We start from the raw sequence: 24,125 nt of genomic DNA on the forward strand, positions 1-24,125 counted from the left end.
TCAGCAAATTTATATGATATGAAATGTATATTCATATGATTGTGTGTTCATTTTCTATTTTCCTCCACTAAAAAATTATTTTCATGAGATCAGAGATTTTGCCTATTTTTTTAACTTCTGTGTCCCTCATCTCCTGTGGCATATCATAGAAACTTAATAAATATTTTTGGAATAAATGAATGAATGAGTGAATAACTTAAAAATGATGTAAGGTAAGGATGAAAACTGACTTTAAACTTTGAAATCTCCCTACACTCCTTGTCCTCTGTACTTTTAAATATCTGCCACTAACCCGTCATTTCTTTCTTTGAAACTATTTCAAATATAACTTGTCCTCCCTTTCTACTGCCATTCTCATAGTCTGTTTTTTCCTTTAAAAATAAAAAACATTTTTATTGTGGTAAAGTATACATAACAAAAAATTTACATTTTAACCACTTTGAGTGTACAATTTAGTGGCATTAAGTACATTCACAATGTTGTACAATTGTTACTATTGTCCATTTACAAAAGTTTTTCATCATCCCAAACAGAAACTCTGTATCCATTAAACAATAATTTCATTTACCCTTCCCCTCAGCCCTGGGTAACCTCTATTCTGCTTTATATCTCTATGAGTTTACCTATTTTAGGTACTTCATATAAGAGGAGTCATATAATATTTGTCTTTTTGTGTCTGGCTTATTTCACTTAGCATAATGTTTTCAAAGTTCATCCATGTCGTAACATGTGGCAGAATTTCCTTCCTTTTTATGGCTGAATAACATTCCATTGCATATATGTACCAAATTTTTTTTGTTTTAATCCCATTCATCTGTTGGTGAATACTTGGGTTGTTTCCTCATTTTGGCTATTGGGAATAACACTGCATGAACATTGGTGTACAAGTGTCTGTTTGAGTCCCTATTCTCAATTCTTTTGAGTATCTGTATAGGAGTGGAATTTCTGGATCATATGGTAATTCTATGCTTAACTTTTGAGGCATCATCAAACTGTTTTCCACAGCAGCGACACCACTTTATGTTCCCATCAGCAATGCACAAAGGTTCCAATTTCTCTACATCTCCATCAATACTTGTTTTTTCTCCCCATTTTTTGAATAATAGCTTTCCTAATGGGTGTGAAGTGGTATTCCATTGTGGTTCCCGTATTCTATGGCTTCATCACTTGGGCCTTGATTGGTGAAACAGTCTCCTTGGGAATAGACTTGCCCTCCACCTATGCCCTCCCTGTCACATTTGACCATTGTTGCTCATGGATCATGATGTAGATTTGGGCACTATTTTCATAAAGATGATGATGGAAATGATGAGGCTGTAGAGTGTGTGCAGTATAGAATAGAAAAGAGAGCACTGAAAGAGAAGACGATGAAGGTAGATCATTCAGGAATATTTTTATAGGAACAAAGGGAGTCAGAATACAGACACTGACAGGGGTCCCCTAAAAGTCCAGGGAGGAGAAGATTTTGAGGAGGAAGTGATAAGCACAGAGTCAGGTATTTTGAAAAGTGATCCCTGGTTTTGGCAATTAATAGTAAACAATTCATAACCTTTGAGGATATAGTTTATATTTACTGGAGGAGGTGGGATAGAATAAAATATTAGAGAATTGACAAGAGAATGAGGGAATTATTATTATTTTTCAAGATGATTATCAGTAAAGGAGAGGGGGATAGTAGAAGAGTGAGGGCAAAGCCTCTGTGTCTATGGGCTTTGTATTTCTGGTACCACTGAGGCTTCGGCCAGGACAGATTCTGACAAGAGATATTTCCTTCCATCTTGGAGAGGTAACTCCTTCGCATTTTTGAACACCTGCATCCTACTGGGACTTCACTTGTAAAAGAAATGAAAAGAGAAAGATGGTGATGTCATCAGCCTAGCAGCCTTGATCTTAAGGAGCCAAGGAATAAAAAAGTTCAGCCTGTAGCTGGGTCACATCCTTGGCAGTTTAATCTCTTCCATAAGAAATGGAGCTTTGGTTAGAAAGTACAGTTATTTACCCTTTGTGGTGACAACACATCCCAGGCATGTCCCTGGAAGTCACTTAGCAGATCAATGTCCCCAACACCTACTAAAAGACGAAATAGTAGTTAGGGATGTTAGATGTCACGTGAAAGAGTCTTTAACTACTCAAGCGATCAGACATCAGGGGCAATATGTAATATGTTCTGAAGGGAATAGGATTTAACAGAGGATCTCAAGGTTGCAAGAAAGGTATACCATGAGCTCATGTCACACTTGGCTATTGTTTTAGAGGGAGAACTCATGCATGTTTGGTGACTTGAATGCTTACATACCTCTGCATAAAGATTTGTTGGCAAGAATAGGAGGAGCAACAAAACCTCATGGAACAGTGAAGCAGATTAGGCCCATTCTTGTGAACTGGTTATCAAGATTAAATGCCTATAAAGACTATTGTATTAATCAGCTTCTGGCCAAAGCTCTTCTTCTTAGATCCAAGAATCCAAGGCTTCTTGAGCAGTGTCTTGAGTCTCCTTTTGGTCAAAAATGAGATCTTTGGAACTTCCTAGATATTCCTTGAAGTCACCTAGTCTAATACTCTTTAGTGTGAAAAGAAATTCTTAGACTCACTCCAAAATGCCACCCTGGTGTTGAGCATCTGGAGAATGCTGTATTGATAACACAAGGAGTTCCCTCGGATATTAACTTGAAGAAAGGTGAGTCAGAATGTTAGTATTGTATTGACAAACTGGAATATCTAGCTGAAAAAGTATAAAGATGCTAGAATTGAAACAAGCAAAGCATTGCTTTGCCATGGGGAACTGAAAAATAAAATAGATATAAACTTTTATTTCCCTGTTTCAAGACTTAGTTTTGACTTGACTTGTTACATGAAACACAAAAGGAGCATTGCTTTTATTAGGTTTACTGGCAACCAATGTGAGTCTAAGAGCTAGTCTTTGAAGACCTGCAGGATGAAGATGTGAGAATGGGAAGGTCCTTTTGAAGAGCTTTCATTAGTTCACATAAAGCTAAAAATATTTTTGGAGTTCATTTTAAAGACCCTTCTCTGGACCAGTCTCACACTCTATAAGCCTATGTTGTGTCCCGTAAGAAACAGTGCTTCAGTTGTACTTAAATCACGATTGCCCCTTTGCAGCAGGCCACCAGTCCAACAGAGTTTAAGGATTTGCCAGAGCTCTATGAAGAGGACAGTCCCTCAACCTGGAACATCCAAGCCCAGAGAAGGGAATCCATAGTTTCTAGTGTTATTCAAGTAGAACTGGAAGAAAAAGCTTCAGAATGTGATTTCCCTCTACAAATAGCAGAAGACACTAAAAATAAAAACACCCAGAACATAGTCTGAGTTTCAAAATGCAAGGGATAAAGCCCAGTTAAGTGGCAAATGCAAAGAGATTTTGGTATAAGGAGAGTTCTATGTATTAACTGGTGGACAGACTGTTTATAAATGCATACAGGATTTTTTCTTGTAGCATAAGCATGGGAGAATTGCAGGTTACTTTATAACAGCCTTAACATTTTCTATGTTTGTTGTTGTTGTTTTTATGGCAGCTAAAGGTATATTGACTACATTAAATTAACGGTCTTTTTTTTTTAAGTTTCTATTTTTTGGGTTTATTTAGAATATGCAAGTCTGGTATATTTTGTTTTGTTTTGGCATCTGGATGGTACAGGGATCAAACTCTGGACCTTGGTGATAGCACCACACTCTAACCAACTGAGCTAACTGGCCAGCCCTGGTATTTTTTTATTCAAATGAAATATTTATGAAATGGATTTTCTCCTAATTCTGGATACATCATGACTTTATAGTACCAACCAGTTGTGATATTTATAATATTTGCCATAAGTTAGGATTTTGCATATACTAGGCAATTACGAGTGTTTCTTTAATAAACCTTACATGGAAAAATTGAAGTTTTGACATTGGCACCTAAATTCTATGTGGAATATATGTTTGTAGTATTTAAAAATTTACATCAGAACATAAATTCTTTGGAAAACAGGCCATAAAACTTACCAGGTTTTCCATTCCATCCATTGGAATGCTTTACCTTTTATTTTTTAACTGCGTATTCCTCCTTTTTCATCCATTTAACTTGCCAATTATTATTTTTTTATTGTAAAGTAGATTTAATATTATTTTTTTACTTTGCTGCGTTTTAAATTGGCACGTCTTTAAAGTATTTTTCTTCCTTTATTAAAAGTGTGTGTGTTTGTTTTTATCAGCTTTACCAAGTGAAATTAAACCGTACTCCTTTTTTGAGTCAATTAAGAAAACTGTAGTTTTAAAAATACAGCATTCTGAGGTGATGAGCACACGTGAAATGAGTTACTGTATTCCAGCCTGTTAAAAGCAACTGCTGTAAAACATTCACTGGAAATTTTACCTTTCTCGGAAAAGTGAGCAGGAGGACAAACTGAGATAATTAGTGATGAAAAAGGAAAGAGTAGTTTCGTCGTAAAGCAAAAAAAATTTGGCTATAGCAGAATGTAAAAAAAAAAGGTAGTAGAGGCTAAATTTGGGGTGTGCGGTAAGTTGTCGAAGGTTTGAAGGGAAGTGAACTTTATTTCCCTACAAATAATAAGCTTGAAAAGAAACAATGAAATGTATTGAAAATTTGACAGCATTTGATCAATTTTGATAGATTTATTCATCAGATGGAGAAAAGACTGATGAAAACTGCAAAATGTTACACAGGTAACATAAGAAGGAGTGAAATTGCAATTTATTTTTTCCTGTTAAAATACCAGTGAGATCATAGTCTTTAAAAAGCGGGGTTGGTGGGGTGGACTGAAAGCCCCACGCCTTGGCTGATCTGTAATGGTGATAAACCCAAGTACGTGCTGGATGTTACGTGAAATGTGTTTGGTCAGTGGAAATGAAAACTGGAAAAGACTGTAAATAGATCAGTCCACATAAATTCTCTGTATAAATGAATGATACAGTTAAACTCACAACACACACACACACACACACACACACGCACACACACGAAAAACCCAGATTGAGGGAAGAACTGAGGGGATGGGAGGGTTGGGGAGGATGAGAAGGGGGACTAGCATGTACGCTGAGGCTCCTTTCTCTGAGAACAGAGAGATGGGAATGGGAGATACATACTGGGAGTCGTGGAGAGGAGAGAATTCAGGGAGTTCTGTCAGGCGACCTTGATCTTAGGAATGTAGGAGGAGGCAAGGCCTGTGTCTTACTGAGATGAAGGGACAGGTTAGACCGGAAGTTTGAGCAGGGGAAAGGTCTGTATGAGTGTAAAGGGACGTGTGGCTGGGAAGCCACAGAAACAATGTGAATATGGCTCAGGTGTTTCTCAAAACGTGATGGAGAAGGGGGAAAGGGGGAGGGGTATGGGGGAGAGCAGGTGAGCATTGGGCTTCTTTTGACCTTTAAACCATGCAGAGCTCAGGTGGTGGGGGCTGTCTGGAGCCCTTTCCCTCCCTCACACTCAGCACGTGCTTGCTGACACCTCCCGTTGCACGCACTTGTGAGGGGGGTTGCATTCACAGGAGGGGCATGTTCCTCAGCAAACCTTGGCTCTGACGTTGTTTCGGCCTCCTGTCATTTTCCCTGATCTGCTTCATCCTTTAAAAGCACCTTCTTGAGACACAGTGGACATGATTTTGGCTTTAGTATTCTCACCTAAGAATTTATTCTATGATCTTAGAAACAAAACACAGAAGGAAAAAGAAAAGAAAAGAAGAAAGAGACAGAAAAAGAACTCTCCAACCACATAATCCTTATCAGAAAATTTCAGAGTTGTGACCTCACATGCTAGCAGCAGTTTTCTGTTTTCTGGCTCAAGAGGAGGACAAATGTCCTGGGGAGGGAGTGCGATGGGAGCAGGGGAGCTGTGAGCTGAAGGGCTTGTCTGACTCCCACTGCCTTTTCCTGATGGTGATTTCTAAGTAGTCATTTTCTCAGAAAGTCACTGTGTCCTTAGGCCACATCCGCAGGCCTCCTCCCCATCACCATCCCCCATATTTCTCCGTTTTCTTAACCAGTGAAGTTTCTTAGGACTCCATGCTGCAATTTCCACCACAATTAATGCGATGACTATTTTGTTTGGTCCTTGATGTGACTGAAGAAAACTAGCAAACATTTAGTGGGAGATGGCTGTGAGCAGGCACTGGGTCTAGCGCCTGAGCCATGCAGAGATGAACAGGAAGTCATAATGCCACCAACGAGGGAAAGGCTGGCAGACTGTGGCCAGCGGGATGGGAGAGGAACAAGAGCACTGCGCAATGGCCAGGGAGGGGGAGCTTGCTTCCAGCTGGCAGAACTTGGGAAGGGTTCACCTTCACAGCGACTTTACAACTGGGCTTGCAGGATGTAAGGGACAAGACAAGATTTTGAACAGATACTGGGGAGAAAGGGACAGAGCCTTGGTGGTGCAGAAAACCATGCCTGGGGAGAGGAAGGGGCAGGGGGCGAGGGCGGGTCTGGGTGGAGTACAGCAGTGTGAGCGGGGGCAGCGGGAAGCTAGACTTGCTCTGCTGGGGAGTTCAGATGTTCTTCTGTGAGCACTTCAAAATCTTTGGAGACTGCCTGTACGAGTACTTCACTGCAAAGGCCCTCTCATTTATCTGCCTATTTGCAGTTAAATCTCTGTCTCCCAGTTTCATCTAAGAAGGAAAATCCAGTTTCTTTGGCTGCTGTAATGCCATTTTTGAATCCTGTGCTTTCTGCTAACCCCTTTTTATCTGGGTCCTGCTATTTTCCTTGGCTTTTCTTGATTGCCTTCTAGCGCTATCTACACACAGCAGTTTTATTTGCTTTGAGAATTCAGGATTACAATTTTGCCAATTTTAAGTTTTAATAAGTTTCCTCACCTTTTCATGACTGACTTTAAAAAGAGAAAAATATACATGCAATGAGCTATAGATGGCAATATGAATATTGTTTGTTATGCTACAGCTGAGATGAAAACATTACTGAACAAAACAATATCTCATTTTCTGAGAAGATTTTTTGTCCTAAAAAGCACTTTAAACAAAAGTTGGCAGATGAGAAAATGAAAAGGAGGATCTTGATTTATATTAGTTTTGCTTAGTAAGCTCAATAATGGAAGTTTTGGATGGTTCTATTGTGGCACTTAGTAGGTGCTCAATTGAAAACTGATTGTTAGTTCTGTTCCCAGAAAGGAGTGCATGGTTAGGTGGGAGACACTAGGAGATTGATTTTTCTCCCATGCTTGATACAAGGTAGGTTTCAATCTTCATTTAGTCCCACAACTCCCCAGTACCATGTTGTGTTATTTTTAATGAAAAAGAACAAGCAATCTAAATGTTTAATCTTAGGGAACAGTCTGGTGAATATGATATATCCACTTGATGGACACTTACGCCATTATTAAAAAGATGATTGATTGCTAAGACCATTATGGAAAAACATTATGATGTAATGTTAAGGGGAAGAAAGTAGAATGTAAAATTACATATTGACTGAGATTTTAAACACTTAAAAAATTAAGTGTGCCTAATGTACAGATAGCCTCTCAGAGACTGGATACAGAGGCTGGATCCAACGGTTGGACAGGGGTGGCTCGCAAGAGGGGCTGTTGAATTCAAGTCCGTAACAGCCTAAATCTAAGATAAGTGCCCTGGGGAAATATTACTGTATATGAATAAATATGTTTTCAAAAGAAAGAGGTTTGCTTTAGGTAAACTGTTGTTTATCTACCACCCAGATATCAAGAATAACAAATTTGCTACCTAGCCATTCTCTTTACCTCCATTTCCTTGTCTCTCCTAATCCAATGCTTTCCATTTGGGTCATTTTCTCTAAATTTCACACACAGACAATCTTCAAATTAATACTGTTAAATTCATTAATATCGTCAAATTAATATCGTTTGTGCACCTCCAAGAAAACTCAGGCTTTCTGGTTAGGTACACTGCTGCCTAATTACTGCATATCTGTCTGCGCCTCGTGTTAATAAACCATCACGTCCACATTAGGACTTGTGGATGCCTCTTCCCGAGTATCTGGGAAAAGAATCAGCAAAAGCAGTTGCTTTGCTCTCACAGATGTAGAGTCCAGAAGGCAGTCGAGGTGGATAAGTAGGTGATGAGTTATCCTGGAGGGCCCTTGGCATATTGTCATAAAGTTGGTTGTATACTATGTGATGATCCAGAAATAAAATGCTGTTGCTTAAAAGAAAATGAACAACAACAACAAAAAACTGGCCACCAGTTTCTTGGATTTTGAGAACTCTGCTCTTAAATGGAGATGAGGGTCGTTACTAGATGTTTTCACTTTGCTCTAGAAAACGAAGTTATTTCAGTGCTTCTTTTTCTCTGACGGTTAGGCTCACTTTTCTCTTTCCACTCATTACCCTCCTGCCCTTTCTTGCCATCGTCATTAGCGGCTGTGACTTCTTGATGATGCCTCTCACCTGGAGCTCTCGGAGTGCAGCAGGTGTGGTTTATCCAGCCTCCCTCTTCTTCTGTAATAACGCAGCCATGCTGGTTTAGGGCGAGTAAGAAAGAGCAAAACAAAAAGCCCTCCCAAATCTCCTTCGTTTCTGCTTCTTTAGTAGTGGAGTTGAGACATCTCCTATTTCAAGGATGTCCAGCCTGAGAAATCACTAAAAATTTGCATAAATAAGCTGATCTTTTTCCTTCCTACCCCTTCCCTTGATATCTGACTGGCGTGCCTTGATGGGTGTGCTGCAGCAGACGCACCCCTGAATTATTAGTCATCAGTTGTGGTGACTGGGAACAGAGGCACACAGTTGAGAATCAGCTAACTCCTCGTCTTCCTTTCTTCCTGCTACCTCCCCTCCTAACCTGGGAGCCCAGGGGACCACACAGAATGCCAAGACTGAATGGGGTCTAGAGACGATGTCGTTTACCCTCCGTTTTCTAGATGAGGAAAGAGCGTTGCTCAAGATCACATATTTATAAGTGGCAGCTGTGGGACAAGATCGCAGATCACTTCTATCCCAGTCTAATGGCCTTTTCATTATATAATTATGTTTACTTGAGTTACTTTCTTGACTCCAGAAACTTCTAACATGCTATGTAGGAAAAGCCCATGTTCCCTTCATAGCTTTGTTCAGATGCCATCTCTTTCACAAAGCTTTTATAGGTGGACTCAGTCATAAGGGAACTTCCCCTTAGCACTTTTTAAAACCATGTAAAGCTTTTGTAGTCTACAGTACTGCCATCAATTAGAGTTAATTATGAACATGTTTTACCCTCCCCAATGAACTATGAGTTGCTTAAAGGCAGTAATCTTGTCCTATCAATTTTTGTTTGTCTCATAATGCCTGGCACAGTGCTTGGTGTTAGTGGATATTCAATAAGATATGCTGAACAAATGAATGAGGGAATAAATGAACAATGAACCCATTGGAATGGTGCCTTTGTTCTCTCCCGGAATGGGGCTGCTGTGAATCAAAAAGGGAAGAATCTTTAGGGACTGAGAGCCTTGTGAATGATGGGGAAGTCTTTCTGTCTCTCTGGCTGAATGAGCAGTGATAACATTAAAACTGCAACCTTGGAGCAGCTAGCAGTGATTTAGGAAGTACATTCATAGGGGCTCTTCATAAATAAACCAACGAAATTGCTGCCACTAGCCAGTCAGGCAGGGCTGCCCCTCAACAGAGCAGGTTTCTGGTGTTTATCTGGCCAGGATGCTGATTACTGAAAATCGCTCTAGCATTAGCGTCTGCTGCACAGCCTGGGGCTTCTTGCCATCACCGTTGCCTCTGGGGACTTTCCCCACCCAACTAGGAGAGGGGAGAGCTGGCTCATTGTTTAGTTGCTGTGGTTATGGCAACCTAGGACAGCTGTTGCAACTTCAGGCGTTCCTTACAATGTGGTGGCTGATTTTCTTACCTGGATTTCTTCACCTGCTCAGTTTTCTTCTGGGAAATTCAAGGGCAGTGGAGCTCAAAAGCTGTGTCTCAACAAAGAACTGTGGGAAGCTGTGTTGATAAGAAAAATTCTTTGAATTCTGGTCCATCTCAAAGAATAAGTGGGTTTTGGAAATGATGAAGTGACTCCATGCTGCCGCCTCCTCCTCATTGAACTATTTTTGCTTCATTATCGTAAATCCAAAGGATCTCTGGTTTTATGAGGTAGCAACTCATTGAGCTGAGATGCTGATTTATATTTCTGAGCTAAAGGAGATGGCAAGCAAAGATTCTCCAAGTTCCCTCCTCACAATTTACTCAACAAATATCCATTGAGTGCCTAACGTGTCAGGAACTATGACAGACTTTGGGGATAAAAATATCAGATAAGTGTTACTTTCAAGGATTTTATAATTTGATGGGGTAGCACAACTATATGCTGACAAACGTGTAATGGGACTAGCCCTGTAATAGACACCAGGAAAGGGCTCTGGGAATATGAACAAGAGAGAAACATGTTGACTTGGGGGAAGGTTCACTAAATTGGTCCTTAAGGAATGAGTAGAGTTTGACCATAGAAGGGTGAGGGGTGTTCCAGACAGAGGGAATAATGTGGAGGAAGGACGTGGTGCTGTGTTTAGGGCATTTGGGACTCGTTGTTTAGGTGTCTATTTATCCACAGACACTGATTGAGTCAGGCCATGTGGCAGGCTCTGGGCTGGCCATTGTGTCACATGGATGCATCTGGAGCTGCCTCAGCAGAGTCTCCGTCCTGCAGGAGTCCAAAGTTCAAATGGAGGATGGGATTCATGGAGAGAGAGTTGGGGGATGAAGCTGAGAAGTTGGCTGATCCCAGCTTGTGAGAAGCTCTGGCACTGGACTAAGATGTTTGGACTTTGGCCAGCAATGCCTCTGCTTATGGTGTCTAAACCAAAGACCAGTCCATTGATGAAGGACATGTAGGGTATTTCCAGTTTTTTGCTTTTACAAACACTATTGCAGTGAATAACTGTATATACATCATTGCATGCACATGAGAGTACACCTGTAGGACCAATTCCTTACATGAAACCACTGGATCAAAGGGTATGCATTTATAATTTTGTCCAAGTCCCTTCCTTAGAGGTTGTATCAGTGTTCACTCCCTGCAGCAGTGTATGAAATGAGCTTCCCTCCCTCCTGTGACTCTGAGTGAACACACAAAACTCTCTCTCACATACACATATGCATGCTGCACACACACACACAAACATGGTGTAACAAGGACATTCATCCCATTCCTCAAGAATTCTCACCCTGTGGAGGCACAGATATTCAAGATCCTGCTTTCTCTAAGGTACAAAGGTATGAGTTTGAGATGGATAAAATTTTGTCCTGGACAGATCCAAGAATATTCCTTACATGCTACTTCAGTTCAGAGTTCTGTCCCATGGGGTCCCAGAGTGAAGCATTGTGGGAAGAAGTGGCCAGTCTCCAGGCTGTTAGACTCAAGGGTTAGGAGTATCTCCATGCACAACTACTAATGGGACTCTTCATTACTCACAGTGTGTGGATCATTGATGATTGCTTTTAAGCTTTCTCTGATATTTTCACCCCCTATTTTCAGCTTGAGCCACTTTCTGGGGAAATGATTGCTCTAAATCATGTTTGTTCTAAACTTTTAATCTTGGGGTATACGGGCCTAATTAATCAGTCTACCACATCAATGATTCTTTATAAATATTTGTCATTTTCATGGGACAGTAAAAAGCTAATGGCATATGATTACTTGGACATTTATAAGAACTCCCCACTTAAATGTAAGTTTTGCAGGACACCCCACACACTAGTAAGTGGAAGATGAAGGCAGAAAGTTGTGGCTTTCAGGCACAAATCACATGCATATGAAACAAAAGACAACTGAAGTATGGATCAACCATCTCAATCACCATCTTTATTCTCCTTCTGATTATGTGGGGATATGTACAGAAAACAGACTGCTTATATTAAGTATGAAAGAACTCAACAAAAGCTAACAAGGAACAACCTTGCAGCTTTTAGCAAAAATATCAAGGGCAAGTCGCACAGTGAAGTGGCAGAAAACTGAATTTGGCAGTAGTTTCATAGCAAGCCTCTGCACTAAACAGATAGATACTCATTATTTATGGAATTTTAAAAACCAAGCAAGTGAGCAACTTGGATTTGTTAAGGGCCTGCTTTGCAAGGCACTCTGGCAGACAGTGTAGATGGTAAAGAAAAAACAAATTTGTCAGAGTCTCAGCTCTTTAAAAAATTAGGAAGGAATTGTGAAGATAAGGCAAGAATATATGACCAATTCAATGAATATATGAGTCAACAGTATGAGGTTACAAATACGTAAGACTCTAGTCAATGCAAAGCAGCTGGACCTGAGCAACTTGAACAGCCCTGAGAAAATAGAACTGGAGTCGCCAACTTGAAAGTACTTACCACAGATCAAGGCAAGCTTGCTAGGGAGCCAGGGTGCATTTTGCTCCCTAATCCTACCCATGAGGCTCCCGTTCATTCACGCTCTTGTTGACATCTCCCTCATGCTCTGCAAGCACACTGCTTTTGTGCCCTCTCCTTAGGGGCCTTCCTGATATCTCCTTCCTTTTCTCCACACCTTGGAACTCTACCCAGGACAGCACTGCCTTCCATCCTTTCCAGTGCTTCAAGGCTGTGTACGTCCCTTCATTCATCAAAGCAACCCTGTCCCAGGCTCCACATTCCCCCCTGCTAGAGGATCAGTAAACTCCTTCAGGTCCTCAAAAAGTTAAATATAAAATTACCGTATAACCCAGCAATCCGACTCCTAGGTATATACCCCAAAGCGTTGAAAACAGGTATTCAAATAAATAGTTGTACAGAAATGTTCATAGCAGCACTTTTTACAATAGCCAAAATGTTAAAATCACCCAAATGTTCATCAACAGATAAATGGCTAACCAAATTGTGGTATGTCCATACAGTGGACTATTAATTAACTATAAAAAGGAATGAAGTACTGACACTATTTCATATATCCAGGCTACAATGTGGATAAACCTCAAAAACATTGCACTAAGTGAAAAGACACAAAAGATCACATATTGTATAATTCCATTTATATTAAATAGGTAGAATAGATAAATCCATAGAGACAGAAAGTAGATTGGTGGTTGCCAAGGGTTGGGGGAGAGGTAAGTGTAGGATAATTGCTTGATGGGTATGAGGTTTTATTTTGAAGTGATGAAAATATTCTGGAATTACATAGAGGTGATAGTTGTAAAACACTGTGAATGAGCTAAATGCCACTGAATTTTCCACTTTAAAATGGACAATTTTCTGTTTTATGAACTTTATCTCAATTAAGAAATGAAAAACGAAAAGAATAACTCTTTCAGGAAATATACGGTCGGGAACCAGCAGGTTAAATGCTCTTTCTCCTGAAATAATTGCTTCCCAGGGGAGTCATTGAAGAAACAGGACCTTAACTCAGAGGGGTGAATTTCCGAGTGTAGTTTAAGCTAATGACAATAATCTCTCAGATTAGCACAGGGCTTTATAAAGTACCTTATGTCCAACACCTTATATGTCCTTGCCAACTTTTTTATCATTGCTCTTCCTCATCCCACCAGCTAAAAAAGATCATAGTTCATACTCCCTGTGAATAATGTCACCAGGAATAATGTCACCCCACCTCTGTGTTTAAATCTGATCCACTCACTCAGGCCAAGACCAAATGCCTTCCCCTGAAACCTCATCTGGAAAGACAAGCATGTTCTGGTTGTTCAGAGCATCTGAGCTGCCCCTTTCCGATGGTGCTGAAAAGTCCCTCTAGGAAAACAGGTGGATAAAGAAAAGAAGGCTGAGCCTCAGCCAGACAAAGTGGTTTACCAGAGGGACTTTCTCAGTCCTTGGAATCTGGCTCTTCTCCGTAGGGTTTAAGGTGGTTTCATATTACTAGCTGAGGTAAGCAATGCTGACTTGGGCAGAGATGACACATATCTTCAGTAGGTTTAGATACTTCTTGTGTTTAGACACTTGACATGAACAACAAAATGATCGAATGATATTGGTATTGTTTATAATTTGAAGGTGTGATGGATGGAAGGGGAGGAGTGGAAGTCACATAATCAATCAGAGATGGGTAGGTCAAGAGGAACTTACTAAGTGGTTCATTGGTCGAGCTTCTTGAGAGCGGGGACTCTCTGGTATAACTGCTACAGTATACCATGCTTTACATGCTGCTGGGCCTATGGAAGGCCATTAAAAAATGGGAGTTGATTGACTTGGTTATTTTATTCACTCATTTGTTCATTCCCTTTTGAGGAGAGTGTGGTCCTCAGAATGTAATCCCCTTGAAGAAAAGGACCATGTCTCTTTTACTCCCCAAGTGCCTTGCAGAGTGCTTGGTAGAGTTGATCCTCGACAAACACTTGTTGAATGAGCGATGGAACTGAGTGGAGAGAATGCATGAGCTTCCGAGTCTGACAGGCCTGTGCTTTAATCCCAGCTCCGCACTCACCTGCTGCATTGTCCCATAAATAATGGATCAACCCAACCTCACAGTTTCATTTTGGACACATGTAACAAATGGTAGCTATTATTCATCCATCCAATAATGGTCAAACCTGAACAATGTGCAAAGAAAGACAAAATCAACTCCCTTTGTCAACTTAGAATCACCCTGTCTTGTGCTTTGGTCATGGGGACCTGGCTGACTATTCATTTATTCATTCAACTAACAGCTGTTTATTGAGCTGTTACTATGTGTCAGGTGCTGTTCCAGGAGCAATGGGAAGCCACTGGAGGTTGTAAACAGAAGAGTAACGTGCTTAGGCTCATGCGTTACAGAGACCCCTCTGCTTTGCCGTTTGAAGGATGGCTTCAAGCCTGGTGAGACGGAATGAAGGAGGACGAGAGCGTGTAGACTGCGGTCGTCTTCACAGACAGGAAGAAGGCTTGGGCAGGGCGGAGGCAGTGGAGAAGTGAGAGGGTATGGACGATACTGAAGCCTGGACAAAAGGACTTGATGATGTGGTGGGGTGAGGGAAAGGGAAGCACAGGTTTGTTCCTCAAGTACCGCAGTGAGTGGAGCTGCTACGTGTTGATGCAGGGACACTGGAGGGCGAAGAGGCTTGGAGTTTTGACCATTACCATTTAGAAATAATACTTTTGAGGTGCCCACTGGATATTAACGTGAGGCTCAGTGGAGAGATCGGAGCTGTAGATATCTGTCTAAAAGTTGGTAGAGAAGGCACTTAAAGCCACAGGAATAGATGAGATCCCCTTAAAAGAGGGAAAGAGAAGAGAAGGAGGTCTGGGGCTGAGCTGTGAGAGGCTCCTATAGGTAGAGGATGGACAGAGCGGGACCCAGCAAAGGAGACAGAGAAGGAATGGCCAGAGTTAGAGAGAAAAAGAAAACGTGGACTCATAGAACTCCAGGGAGAAAAGAGTTTCTAGCCAGGGGAGGGGCCATCTCCATCTGCTGCTGTGGAGAGGATGAGTAGGTTAAGGAAAGGAAGAGAGGGCATGGTGATTGGAAAGGCAGTTTCTGCCAAGTGGACAGGGTGGAATCTGAAAGGAGTAGGTGGATGAATGAGTGGGAGGTGAGGACATGGGGACAGTGAGTGTAGACCACTGTCTTGAGAGTGTTCTATGAACTTTAACAGCAACCTGGGCTGATAGTTTGAGGTCATTGTGGGGTCCAAGGTATTTTACTTTATTCAGTGGGGAAGAAGACACCTAAAGTATGTTTGCAGTTTGATGAGAAAAATTGAAAAGAGGGGGAGATGGATAATTCAGGAGGAAGAGGCAATAACTGCAGGAACAAAGTCCCCCAGGAGGTGCGAGGGTGAGGGATCCAGCCTGCAGGTGCAGTGCTGTGTTTTGAGAGGATTCTGGAAACATGGAGAACACAAGGAATGTCTATTTCTAGAGATTCTGGGTACAAGAGTAAAAAAGACTCGAGAAAAGTGAAAGCCAGGTACATACCCCTCTGGCAGGATTTTGGGAATTCCACACATGCGCGCGCACACACAGAGTATGGAAATGCACAGCGCCTGGCACGTACCAGGTGCATAAGCATTTTCTTTACTTAAAAATGTGATCCTGCAAGTGGAGGTAGCTGCCTCCTCGCTTAACAATATTACCAGAAGATCTGCTGCCTCTAGGTCTGAGGCATAGAGAGGGGAGCTGGAAATGGCTAGAGAAGGGAAGAGTGTGAATGGAGGAGGTGGGGGACAGCAGGGAAAGAAAGCAGAGAGGAAGCAAGAAATGGGGGAGAAAAGGAGACTAGAAGCCAGGACAGCAGAGAGAGAGGTGAGCAGCTGTCAGAGGTGGCACAGGGGTACCCGGGCCCTCAGCTGCAGGCCCTGGGTGGCTTTGCCTTTCACACATAGCTGAGGATGAACCAGAAACTGGAGTCACAGAAACCGCTGCATCCAGCAGAGGCGTGACAGAACCCAGCAGCCCAGCTCTGCTCCCCGTCTGTGAGGAGGAAGCGCCCATGCCAGGAGTCTGGCTGTAATTAGCACCCAGTGGGAGCCTAGAAAGCTGCCTGCTCTCAAGGTAGGAGCCATCGAGTGAAAACAGGTGGTCAAAGAGCGGGTGGAAACTCCAGCGGGTGCGGGTCAGTGTCTGCACCACTTGGCCCTGACAGTACAGCCCTGCAGGCGGGTCACCCTGGGCATGGCCCTAGAGCCAACAAGCTGCAAGTTAGAATGAGGCGTCCAGAATTCCTTGACTCCCGCTTATCTGTCTGTCTGGGCAAACGTCCTTCATGGCTGGCTCTCTCTGGCAGCTGCAGCCTGTGGGAGTGGCACTGCCTTGGCAGGCAGGGGAGACCAGCCTTGGCAGCACACTGAGAGTAGTGCTTTCCCAAGGATGTGTCTCCTTGGAGAGCCTTTCCAGCAGCTGGGAAGATTCGTGCTGTCTCCCAGGCCGGCCCATCTCTCTGGCTTACAGCTCATTTTCCACATGGGAACATCTTCTTTCTTTTTAAAAATATTTGCAGTGAAATAGGGAGGAAACCCTTCCCAGAGCTTCTCTTCTCTTCCTCCAGCATGTGTGCATGCACACGCGTGCTAGTTTGGTGTTTGGGATGGAACAGGCAGAGCCCCTGATTTGTTTTTGTTGCGCTCCTGGAGCACTGTACTATAGCAGTGAACACAAGGTGTCCCCAGTGACTACTTCCCCATTATGGACCGGTTAGCCCTCAGTGGAGGGCAGTATCTGCTCTGCCCTCCCATCCTCAGGTAGCAGGACACCCATCCCTGATGGGTGGTGGTTGGCACAGAGCCCCTCCCTCTGCAGAGGCGGCCTCTGAAGGCAGCTGCTTCCTGCTCCACCTGTTTAATCCTAAGAAAGTTGCAAGTCTCCGTCTCTAATCCTAATTTTCCCTCTGGACATCCCAGAGTTAGCTGACTCTTCCCTGCAAATAAGAACCCTTCTTTTATATTTGTGAAACAAATGATTATTCCTGTCTATTTTCTCTTTCCAGGTGGGTCAGCCCTATTTACTTGGACCACTCATTAATCCAGCAGGTATTTGTTTCTTGCCTGCTGAGTGCCTTCTACTGTGCCAGATGCTGGGATGCACCCACTGTAAAATGTAGCCCTGGAAACCAGAGGAACTCACATTTTTGTTTAAATAAGCACTAATAGGAAAAGTAGAAACATGCCAGATAATTAGAACAGATGTGATAAGAGGCATAATAGAGATAACATTTCTGTTGCCTATTGAGGGCTTATCATGTCACAGTGCTGAGTGTGCTATGTACGTTATCTCACCGAGACCTCACGACAACCTTGTGTTGTGGACATCATCATCAACTTGACAATAAAGTCAAGTGACCTGCCTGGCTTTGCAAGGCTATTTAAAGTGGCTGCCAACCTTTCACTGAAAGGCAGATTCAGGTTTTCAGACTACTGAGACAAATAAATGTAAAGTCCCACACTGAAGTTCACACATCAAGAGCAAGAGTTTGAACTCAGACCACCCGGCTGCAGAGCCCACCTGTTTGACCACTGAAAAGCCATCTTGCTTTTCTGGAGGGCTGTGGGGACACGAAGGAAGCAGGATGTAGAAGCATCTTCGGCAGGGCCACTGCCTCAGACCTGCACCCCGGACAGATGTTTGGAGATCCTCCTCCGGCAGGAAGCTCAAAGTGCTAGCACTGCTCTAGCTCTGACCTTGCTGTGGTTCTTGGCATAGCAATTCAGTTTCACATTGCTGACACCTCCACTCTCTGAATACATGCTTTCTTTCAGCTTTCTCTTTGCGCTGCCATGGGAGGTAGAATGCAAAGGCAAGGTCACCCCGTGCACCTCTGGCAATGGTCCATTCTCAGAAAAATCACCTTTCAAAGCCATCCTGGGAGCTACTGATTTGAATTATGCCACTTGGAAACCAGCAGTTGTCCTGGAGAGCTCGGGCAGAGCTTTCCTCCATCATTGGGCAGCCTTGTTCGAACTGTGTGGGGAGACAGGATGCCTGAGTGTGTGCATTGGCTTGTTATTCCATTCTGGATGGTGGTGTGACCCGTATTGAGCATGATGTGCAGGAATAATTACTATTATCATTATTTTTAACATCAATTATGCACCGTTGAGAGCATCATGCATTGTCAGAGAACAGAATTAGAATTAGGCTTAATGCCCAGTGGGTTCTCAATTTAAATGAAACAGAGATTGCTCATCAATAGCAGGTAAGGATTGTGGTGCTGGATGGTGTGAGGCACAGGAAAATATAATCTGTTTCTCTTCTTGGGGGGGCAGAGAACCCTTTTATTATATCATCCCCCCATTTGGATGGTATTTCTCTTTTAATAAAAGCCCACGACAACAATAATAATATTATGCAGAATTTGGACCTCGCAAGCAACATTTTTGCAGTGATCTCAAAACTCTGGAGAAACCAAAATTCATTAAATTTGAATTCAAATCTGCAAGAGACAGGGAAAAAGACTGCACTAGTTCTAGAGAGATCCTCCCAAATTAGCAGTTTTACCCATGCAACCCCCTTTCTAGAATTCTTTGCCACATCCTGACTGGGCTAAGCTAAAACCTTCTGCCAGGTTTCCCAAGTTTTTAGGGATCTGCTTTCTTCCCATCCCTTCAACTTTACATCTTACTCCTTGGTCTCAAAAACTCTGTCTCCTTATTAGCCCACCAGTTCATCTTGCTTCCTCCTGCTTTGGGGTTCTGTTCACATTTCTTCCCTTGCTTGCAATAATCTCCCTTCCACTCCATGTGTCCGACACCACCCACCATCCTGGCCAGCAGTTCTTTCCTGCTTGAGACATTTCCTGATGGTGTCCTTCCATGTCCTTGCCTGCTGTGAACACCTCTGGTACTGATGGTGTGTCATGGGTGTGTTATGTCCCCCTCTACCCAAATTTGTATGTTAAAGCCTTGTATTAGTCAGGGTTCTCCAGAGAAACAGAATCAACCAGATAGATAGATAAGAGGGAATTTACTATGGGAGTTGGTTCACATAATTATGGAGGCCAAGAAATCCCACAACCTTCTGTCTGCAGGCTGAAGAACTGAGAAAGCCAGTGGTATAATTCAGTCTGAGTCTGAAGGCCTGAGAACCAGGGGAGAGGATGGTATAAGTCCTGGAATCTGAACGTCCACGAGCCAGAAACTCTGATGTTTAAGGGCAGGAGAAGATGGATCTCCCAGCCCCAGAAGAAGGGAGAGTGAATTTACTCTTCCTCTGCCTTTTTTGTTCTATTCAGGCCCTCAACAGACTGGATGATGCCCACCACATTGGTGAGGGTGATCTTCTTTATTCAGCCTAGTAATTCAGTGCTAATTTCTTCTGGAAATACCCTTATAGATATACCCAGAAATAATGTTTTACCGACCTGGTCATCCCTTACCCCAGCCAAGTTGACACATAAAATTAACCATCATGAGCCCTAACTCCCAGTGACTGCATTTGGAAATTGGGCCGTTAGAGATGTGATGAAGTTAAAATGAGGCTACTAGGGTGGGCCCTAATCCAGTTTGACTGGTGTCTTTATAAGAAGAGGAAACTTGGACACAAACCGGTGTGCACATGCAGAAGAAAGACCATTTGAGGACATAATGAGAAGGTGGCCTTCTGCAAACCAAGGAGAGAGGTCTCAGGAGAAGCCAATCCTGCTGACACCTTGATCTTGGACTTAGCCTCCAGCATTGTGAGAAAATAAACTTTTTCTTTTAAAGCCACTCAGTCTGTGGTATTTCCCTATGGTGCCCCTAGCATACTGCTGCATGGTGGAAGCCTGAATCATGGTCCCCATTATTCTCTCCCCTTCCCTGTATGAGGATATGCATCTTTGCTGTCACCCCATCACTTACAGTGCCCCTCCCTATGCTCATGGGAGAAGTAAAGCTGCTTACTGCTGGACTTGGCCATGTGACTTGCTTGACCAGTGTGTTGACAGTGGACACAGCATGTGCCATCTCCAGCAGAAGCTCTATGAGCCTTCAAGCAGTTGCCTCTTGCTCATGCCCCTCTGATGGAAGAGCAGCATGTCCCAAGTAGTTGCTGCTCCTGCAACCAGAGTCCTGAAATGTGAAGACACATGGAGCACGAAGACACTCACAGCAGTAGCAAGCATGTAACATGCGTGAGAAACAACTGTTGTAAGTCACTGAGATTTTGGGGTTGTTTGTTACTGCAGCAAAGCTGATACATAGTTTATACCACACAACCCATTCTTTAATAATAAGGAGCTATTATTACATCTGCCATATTTTCTCTTCTGGAAAAGTTTCTTGAACCCCCAAGGACCTCATAAGTGCTCTGACATATCTTATCGTACCACTTATCTTCACTGTGTTCTTTAATACAATGCATACTCATGTTTACTGAGCATCTACTTTATGCCAGGCACTGACCTAGGTATATTGAATTGCTCTCTTCACCCTCTTGTCTTCCCCACTGGACTGTGAGTTCCTTTAGGTCAAGTAACTTGTTTTTATCAATCATTGTATCCCAGTGATTAGTGGGATGATGGCATACAGTTGTACTCAATGAACATTTGGTTAATGAATAAATGACTACATGAGTCTGCACAGTTGGATTATAAGATCCTTGGGTACTTGTTTTTCCCATCTGGTGCTCTTCCGTAAATCTACCACAGAGCTAAGCATGGAGTAGCCACTCATTAGAATCTAACTCAACTATTGGGACTGAGCAAGACTTTTCACTTCTTTTGGGTCCTGCCTTTACTTATATAATGGTACTATTTTTGATACCCACAAAAATGGATGATAACATGTGTGAAACCACGTTCTCAAGGGCAATGCACTGTGCATATATTCTCTGCTGTTATAATTATCAATCACTTGAGAGAATATCAATGTGAGTTCTCTTGAAATGAAACCTGCAGTGATTCTGGATGGGGAGGTACGGTGTGGCCTGACAGGATCAGAGCCCAGATCTGCAGATTCACATGTGTGTATCCATCTAGTCACCAGCTCCCAGTGCACTAATGGCAGCCTCCCACTGAACTCCAAGGAAGCCAGTTAATCTCTCTGAGACACAGTTAACGTGTGTGTGTGTGTGTCTGTGTGTAGAATCCTGATAGAGTCTTCCTGCTCAAACACTCTTTTCTGCTTTGTCTTTGCCCTGAGTCTTTGTCCTGCTTATTAGGGAGCACTTCTATTTCCCAGGTCATGGCATTTTCACTTTAGGGTCTTGTGGTCAGCTGAATAATGCACCCCCCCAACCCTGTCTCAAAGATGTTCATGTCCTAGTGTCTGGCCCTGTGTATATGTTAATTTACATGTCAAAGGTAATTTACAGTTGTCATTAAGTTAAGGGTCTTGAGATGGGGAGATTAGTCTGGTTCTCCAGGTGGGCCCAGTGTAATCATAAAGGTCCTTATGAGAGAGAGGCAGGAGAGTCAAAGGCAGAGAAGATGTGGTTATGGGAGCAGGGGTCCGAGTGATGTGAGGAGGAGGTTATGAGCCAAGGAATGCAGAGGCTTCTGGAAACTAGAAAAGGGAAGGAAATGGATCCTCCCTGAAGTCTGGGGAAGGAATGCAGCCCTGCTCACACCTTGATTTTAGACATCTGACTTCCAGAACTGTAAGATAATACATTTGCACTGTTTTAAGCTACTGAGCTTGTGGTAATTTGTCAACAATTGGATCAACAGGAAACTAATACAGATTGGGATGAAGAGAGAGCCTGTGGTATATTTTTGGACTGACTCACCTCACGGGCTCAGGATCACTCAGCTGACGTGTTAGGTCCTGGTTCTATGTACCCCTCCAGCTGACTGACATGTTCCCTTCCAATGTCCACTTCTCTGAAATATAGCAGGGTCTAGCCCTGCTTTGAGGCATCACTTGAGGCATTTTACAGACAGCCTCATGTGGGCACCAGAGGATACAGTGATGCTTTTCTAAAGCAGAATATAAAACTGTCAAGGGACACACAGTCATATGGGGATTCGCATTAGTCAGACATTTCTCCCACATTCTCCACAACCAGTTCCTGGCTGGTCCTCATGAAGGACAGAGTCATCTCTAAGAAGACAGAGGAGGCAATGAAGAAACTGCTATACTGAGTTAATTCTGACCGAAGAGAGGTGAGCTGGCTAGTGAAATCGCAGATCACCAGGGGGAAAGCGTCACTGTGAAGCCTGCAACTGCCAAGGTATAGACTCACGGATTAGCTGCACACACACCCTAGAGTTTGGAAAAGCAGGGTTCGAGAGGAAGGGTAAAAATAAGCACAAGGCCACAGACTTTAAAAGGGCAGCAGTTCAAGTTAAAATAATTATCCTAGTGAGGATAGGAAAGGGCTACGCAGGAAACTCCCTGGTAAGTTCTGATGGAAAATACACCTCCCATCCCCAAACATAAAATATGGAGGTAAATGCACACCAGAGATAAATGTGAAAGAGTGGTGTGTGAGAAAGGTATCAGGAAAGGTAATGAGGAAAATAAACTGGAGCTTGTGAAAAAAATACATAGAATAAGAAAAATAGGGTCTGTGGTATTTATGGAGCCTGAAGAATTAAGAATGGCCAGGCACTGGGCCAGGTGGCATTATAATAGCCAGTGCTGCCCTATCACGGAGAATAGTGGTCAAGTTGTAAAGGGATAGACAAATGATTAAAAAAGAAATGAGAGCCAAGTGAAGTGAGAAAGTAGTAAGAAGATCCCCTAGTAGTTTTTAAATATATTCAAACCTCCAGGGCCAAATGCATTATATCCTTACGTGATGATTGCCAAGGTGTGGCCCCCAGACCAGCAATGTCAGAATCCCCAGTGAAATTCTTAGATTTGGCAATTCTCAGGTCTGCCGTCAACCTACTGAATCAGGTATTCTGGCCTGGGGCCCAGGGATCTGTGTTTTAACAAGCTCTCCAGGAGATTCTGATACGTGTTAGAACGGGAATTCATAACCTGGCCTCCATGGATGGGCTTCGGGGGTCAGTGAGCCCTCTGGAATTTAACACAAAGATTTTTGTTAATGTGCATTTTTTTTTTTTCTGGGGGACGATGAACCATGACTTTCATCAGATTCTCAAAAGGGTTTGAGACCTCCAAATTTCAGAACCATTCTTCTAGTGTATTGAAAGCACTTATTGCTGTCATTACAGAACTGCTGAGGGTGCTCTGAGAAATCACAGAGACTCACAGTCTGGCAAATAAATTATAACTAATTTTTAAAAATCAGAAACAGATTGATCCAGAAGACTATGGTTTGGTTAACTTGGCATTGATCTCTGACAAAAATCTAGAACACTTTGTTAGGTGGTTGGGGTGTGAACAGTTAACGAGGAAAACAGTGAGTATGAAGAGCCAGGCGTGGCTCACTGATCCCAAACACAACAAACAGACTCTGAGCTGTTTTATTGCTGCTATTAAATAACATTCCATATGCTTAAGTTGGAAAACTATGAAGAAGAAAGCCAAGATGACCCATAACCCCGCTGCAAAATAACCAAGCTCCCCTCTCTCAGCCACCGGAGCTTTCTTGAAATTTTCTCGTATTCTTCTGAAAGAGAAAATTTACACATAAAAGTATTGCTCACTTTTTCTGCAAATACATTCTTCTGCATTTTGCCTTTTAAAATAAACTTAATTGTATATCTTGGAGATGTTCCTATGTTAACACCCATAGAGCTATCTCATTATTTTTCATGACTGTGTAGATTCCCTTTATATTTTTTACTGTTCCATGAATATTTGAAAACATTGATGTTATTGATGTTTGTTTTGCCATTTCTAGCAGCAATGCAATAAACAGTGTTGTATACATATTTTATATCTGT

General features: G+C 42.6%; 1 pseudogene; it reads left to right on the plus strand.

Moving 5' to 3' along the window:
• Positions 1-1,367: 1,367 nt before the first annotated feature.
• Positions 1,368-3,322, plus strand: LOC134361672 (neuroepithelial cell-transforming gene 1 protein-like; annotated as a pseudogene).
• The last annotated feature ends 20,803 nt before the right edge of the window (positions 3,323-24,125 follow it).

The sequence above is a fragment of the Cynocephalus volans genome, chromosome 13, assembly GCF_027409185.1.
Source record: "Cynocephalus volans isolate mCynVol1 chromosome 13, mCynVol1.pri, whole genome shotgun sequence".
NCBI lineage: Eukaryota > Metazoa > Chordata > Mammalia > Dermoptera > Cynocephalidae > Cynocephalus > Cynocephalus volans.